General features: G+C 34.9%; 1 pseudogene; it reads right to left on the bottom strand.

Annotated features, from left to right (window-relative positions):
• Positions 1–287: 287 nt before the first annotated feature.
• Positions 288–4,537, bottom strand: LOC107160481 (annotated as a pseudogene).
• Between the last annotated feature and the right edge of the window lie 1,547 nt (positions 4,538–6,084).

Genomic DNA, 6,084 nt, shown 5'->3' with positions numbered 1-6,084 from the left:
TGCCTAATGGCTATGAGGTCTTTTGTAAAAAGAAGTTTTCTCTGTGTGTATGTATGTTTTAAGTAGGAAACACGCAATGAAATAGTTTATCCACAATTATAAAACATATCTTCCTAATTAAATCTCAATTGTATAAGCATTATACATCAAATATCTAGAACTTAAATGGATTCTAAATTTATGTAAGAAGAAATCTTTTCCTACCTTTTATCATTATCCACAGAGGGCAGAGTTTTAGTTGTATGTCTTCTTCTGGACACAGAAGGAAAGGGATCTTTGTCTCTTTTTCAGTTTGAAAGAGGAAAATGAGCAGAACTGCCACTAGCAGTGCTTGAGTAAGTGAAAGGATCCTTGTCCTTTTCTTTGCTGTGGTGCTTATGCTTGTCTTTTGTGCTTCTTCTTTTTCTTATCTCGTGGTGATGTTCTTCACTGTGTTTGGAGGATGTAGATTCCTTAGTAAATGATGAAAGTGGAGCTCTTGCCACTGGATACATACTTATCCCCAAAGGCAATTGATTGTTCATTACCTGTTCCCTTATGTGTAAGTTCCATACTCCACTAGGGTTTTATGGTGACTGTGCTGTCACAACCTGATGAATGCTGGGGCATTAGAGTAGATAGAGAGCTAGCTGGTCACTATTTGGAGAGTCCTGGAGTTAATGGTCTTTCAAGCATATTCAGATAATGGAAAATGAAGGCCTCACTATCATGAACAGTACCATGTCAATCTCCTCCTCATCTTGAGAATTTGAAAATCTGATTTTGAGTTTGACCTTACTGTTATCCTCATTCATCTCCAGTATTTTACCAGGTTCTAGTGGGAACCTCAGTGGTGTATCAGCCTTTTTCTTCACTCCCTGCTGATGAGCTGAAACATTATAAGATGCTCCCTTGGCAAAATGATCATCTTCTGGGTTTTGAAATACAACTAGCTGTGCATGACTGCTTGGATTAACTCACAGCTTTTTGTCACCTGCTATTGCCTCTGGCATTATAGTAGGATTCAAGACAGTTTTTTTTTTTCCTTCAGATTAAGAACCAACCCAAGGGCTGGGGATATAGCTCAGTTGGTAGAGTGCTTGCCTCCCATGTACAAGGCCCTGGTTCAATCCCCAGCACCACCAAAAAAAAAAAAAAATCTTACCGTTTGGGGCTGGGGTTGTGGCTCAGAGGTAGAGCACTCACCTAGCATGCATGAGTCACTGGGTTCGATCCTCAGCACCACATATAAAATAAAATAAAGATTTGTGTCCACCTATAACTAAAAAAAAAAAATAAATAAATATAAAGAACCAACCCAAATTCTGGTATGGTAAACAGGAAGGTCTACTGAGGCCCAAAATGTGCAAAACAAGTCCACAGCGCCACACTACAACCTCCAGTCATATGAAGTTCCAGAATTCATAAGTTTCCAAAGTTGATCTACCAAGGCTTCATTGCATAAGGCAGACTCCATGTTTTTTTGTAAATGGTGGATTCTTAGTCAACATATTATTATGGGCTGATTTGAAAGTTAAATCAGGTTGATCCCACTCTGTTCAGTGCCGCAGTCTGGCTGGGCACAAATCATGAGCCACTGAAGCAGGAACAAACTTTATTTCTGAACTCCACCAGCACACTCCACACACGCTCCCGGGAAAAATGCCAAACGCCACGCCACGCCACGTGGCTCCTCCCGGGACACACTACTCCAACCGAAACTCCCTCCTCCGGAACTCCCTCCCCCGGAAATCCCTCCTACTGCACTTCCCCAACCAATGGGAACTCTCTGGGAGTCCCGCGAGTGCTCCAAAGTAGCAGGCCAAGGCGGACAGCAGAGGTCTAATATCCAATTGAATGCAGATCTTAACATAATCATTATCATCTCAATGGCTTGCTGGCATCACCTTTCAACCAAAAATGCCATGCGTCATTCCTACTTGGCTATGGCTCTCAGCAGTTCAGACCTCTCAACCTGTACAGAACTCATTCTGCATGAGCCCACTCACATAGAAGTTCACATCTCCATCCTTACCCACTTGCACTCTGACCATAATATCTTTAAACTGTGGAGCTGGTGCTAGCTTACTTCCTGAGTTAGGTACAGGAAGTGCCAATTCTGAGAAAGTGGTGTCACTGTAAGAAATGTGTCTTATGATTGTATTTGCCTCTCTCAGCCCCCTACTTTTTGGTTTTTCTGTTTTTAAGTGACCCTTATCTGCATTCAGCAGCTTGGGCTGCAAAATTGTCTGCTTTCTGCTCACTTGGTCCTTGCCATTCTAAATCCTTTGTCTTTGCTTCAAAAAGACCCAGAATTTTAGTTGAGATTTTGGAATAGTGCCTTAACAATGTTTAGAATCTTATGCCTCACATAGGGTTCAGGGTCATTCTGAATCATATTAAAGAGCCACTACAGTTCTTCATAACTGCTGTCCACTTTAGTAAAATCAACAACATCTTCCTAAGCTGCTATCCTGATGTCCACAAAGTGACTGTGTTCAGTATAAGATTTCAAAAGAGCTGGATCACTTGGTACATGTCCATTCTTTTGAAGTACCTGTGTGACTCTCAAGCAACTGGCAGTGATAGTGTGTCTATAACTTGGAAGAAGATTTTTTGTATATAAAAACCTGATGATTTCTTCAAGAATCAGTCACATATCAGGATTTAAGTTATCCAGCATTCTAACTTCATTATTCACTTTGATTGTAGATGTAACAGAGTTGGCCAGGGCATCAATTATTTGTGCACAATAGTAGTTAAATTAAAAATTATTTTCCTGTTGTCATTCTGCTTGGTTAAATCTAAAATAAATGTTAAAACTTTTCTGGGACAGAGGTTATGAACATCTCTTAATAAAGCCATTGCCACTGGCACAGTCTTTTGTAGAAAATAAAATTAAAATATCATGAAGTTGGTTGTTTTTACAATATCTGGATAATTTTTACAACAAAACATTCTAGTAAAGAGTGATTTTATGGTCCTTGGTTCTGTCCATGTGCTCACTGTTCAATTTTCAGTCTTTGCAAGGCAGGAGCAAGCTGACATTCTTACTCAGTAGAAACACTGCCATTATTCTAATGTGTCAGTGAAAATAAGATGCTGGAATAGGAAAAGTGAGATGCTGGAGTAGGGAATTTTTCCAAAGTCAAGATGAATTCCTACTGTGCAACAACATCCCCCTCATAGTGGAGTTGATATTTCCACACATCATCATCTTGCTCAAATTCTTCCTTTTTCAATATGACATATCTGGGTCTATCCTTATCCACAACAAAGGGGAATCAGCATTCATTGCAGAAAGATCTATGTCAACTTCTTCTCCATTCATCATTGGGATTTTTTTTCCTTATTATTCCATCTGCTTTTGGAATGGCTGAGTATATCATGTTTAAGGTTGTTTTCTTCAATTTGCAATGTATGATTGAAACATCCATCTAATTCTTGTACTATCACTTTAAGTGGTACCATATTTTTCTGAGTTCTAGATGTATAATCTTATTTTATTTCCAACTCTAAGACATTTCACTTTTTATTGAATATAAAAGTTCCATAAAATTTTCCCATTCTACTTTGGTCTACCCACTGTTTTATTAAAGGCTAGATATCTTTGGCAGAGACATTTGTAATGGTTTTCAAAAACCCTGATGTGGAAATGAACATCTGACTCCACATGTGTGACTGGAAATTCTGAGATGAAGTTACTTTCTTTCTTCCATGCTTAGAAATTTATTAAAAACTTGTAGCATAAATTCCATGCTGATTCTATTTTCAATCAATCTCATCACAAGGTGGGCTTTACACTGAAACATACTATTATTAGTAGTATTCCCTGGAGAGTGTATGTGGACACTTTATTAAAAAGTGTAGGCAGGATGCTGGATTATCCTTCTCTTTTCCTCCACCAGTGGATGTAGTAAAACTCCCCCAGTTTTCAGTACCTATGCCACTATTTTATCTAGCTCCTCTTTAACCCAATGGTAGTACGCATTAATAACAAAAGTTTTCTTTTTTCATCCAATGTTCATAAATATAGCCTGAAATTCCCTTCAGCTCCATTCCTCAGATTAAGACATTCTGGATATGAAACATTCAAAAAACTGCTGGGCCAAAGACTGGCTAAACACCTTCTAGTCAAAGGTGTGTCATCTATAATCATGGCACTGTATAGAAGATTTGTGCTAATAACACTCATGGAAGCATAAGTAGCCACTTCAACATAAGCCTTGTAAATGAATACAGTTTTAAAACAGGAGTATGAATATACACATGTAATAATTTTTTCATAAAATTCAAAGAGTTCATGAAGGATTGACATGGTATATTTAAGCAATGGAAGAAATTGGGGTAAACAAAAAGGAGTAACCTTATGTATATAGGGATCTATGAGTATTTCAAAAGGTCCAATGGGCAAGGAGATGTTTGATGCTGCTGTAGGGATTATATCATGGGTATATACTGTCTCTCCTAAATCTCCATTGGAAATGGCCACTATAGCAGCATCTACTGTAAATTCTAATTTTCATATATATAATTCAGAGTACGAATCAATGACATGGGATTACAGGTGTGCATCACTGCACCAGACTTATGTAAAAAAAAATATATATATATATACACACACACACATTATATATATATATATNTTTCTTTCTTTCTTTCTTTCTTTCTTTCTTTCTTTCTTTCTTTCTTTCTTTCTTTCTTTCTTTCTTTCTTTCTTTCTTTCTTTCTTTCTTTCTTTCTTTCTTTCTTTCTTTCTTTCTTTCTTTCTTTCTTTCTTTCTTTCTTTCTTTCTTTCTTTCTTTCTTTCTTTCTTTCTTTCTTTCTTTCTTTCTTTCTTTCTTTCTTTCTTTCTTTCTTTCTTTCTTTCTTTCTTTCTTTCTTTCTTTCTTTCTTTCTTTCTTTCTTTCTTTCTTTCTTTCTTTCTTTCTTTCTTTCTTTCTTTCTTTCTTTCTTTCTTTCTTTCTTTCTTTCTTTCTTTCTTTCTTTCTTTCTTTCTTTCTTTCTTTCTTTCTTTCTTTCTTTCTTTCTTTCTTTCTTTCTTTCTTTCTTTCTTTCTTTCTTTCTTTCTTTCTTTCTTTCTTTCTTTCTTTCTTTCTTTCTTTCTTTCTTTCTTTCTTTCTTTCTTTCTTTCTTTCTTTCTTTCTTTCTTTCTTTCTTTCTTTCTTTCTTTCTTTCTTTCTTTCTTTCTTTCTTTCTTTCTTTCTTTCTTTCTTTCTTTCTTTCTTTCTTTCTTTCTTTCTTTCTTTCTTTCTTTCTTTCTTTCTTTCTTTCTTTCTTTCTTTCTTTCTTTCTTTCTTTCTTTCTTTCTTTCTTTCTTTCTTTCTTTCTTTCTTTCTTTCTTTCTTTCTTTCTTTCTTTCTTTCTTTCTTTCTTTCTTTCTTTCTTTCTTTCTTTCTTTCTTTCTTTCTTTCTTTCTTTCTTTCTTTCTTTCTTTCTTTCTTTCTTTCTTTCTTTCTTTCTTTCTTTCTTTCTTTCTTTCTTTCTTTCTTTCTTTCTTTCTTTCTTTCTTTCTTTCTTTCTTTCTTTCTTTCTTTCTTTCTTTCTTTCTTTCTTTCTTTCTTTCTTTCTTTCTTTCTTTCTTTCTTTCTTTCTTTCTTTCTTTCTTTCTTTCTTTCTTTCTTTCTTTCTTTCTTTCTTTCTTTCTTTCTTTCTTTCTTTCTTTCTTTCTTTCTTTCTTTCTTTCTTTCTTTCTTTCTTTCTTTCTTTCTTTCTTTCTTTCTTTCTTTCTTTCTTTCTTTCTTTCTTTCTTTCTTTCTTTCTTTCTTTCTTTCTTTCTTTCTTTCTTTCTTTCTTTCTTTCTTTCTTTCTTTCTTTCTTTCTTTCTTTCTTTCTTTCTTTCTTTCTTTCTTTCTTTCTTTCTTTCTTTCTTTCTTTCTTTCTTTCTTTCTTTCTTTCTTTCTTTCTTTCTTTCTTTCTTTCTTTCTTTCTTTCTTTCTTTCTTTCTTTCTTTCTTTCTTTCTTTCTTTCTTTCTTTCTTTCTTTCTTTCTTTCTTTCTTTCTTTCTTTCTTTCTTTCTTTCTTTCTTTCTTTCTTTCTTTCTTTCTTTCTTTCTTTCTTTCTTTCTTTCTTTCTTTCTTTCTTTCTTTCTTTCTTTCTTTCTTT

The sequence above is a fragment of the Marmota marmota genome, unplaced genomic scaffold (assembly GCF_001458135.2).
Source record: "Marmota marmota marmota unplaced genomic scaffold, marMar, whole genome shotgun sequence".
NCBI lineage: Eukaryota > Metazoa > Chordata > Mammalia > Rodentia > Sciuridae > Marmota > Marmota marmota.
Note: the sequence above shows the minus strand (reverse complement) of the source record. Positions and strands in the feature narration are given on the sequence as shown.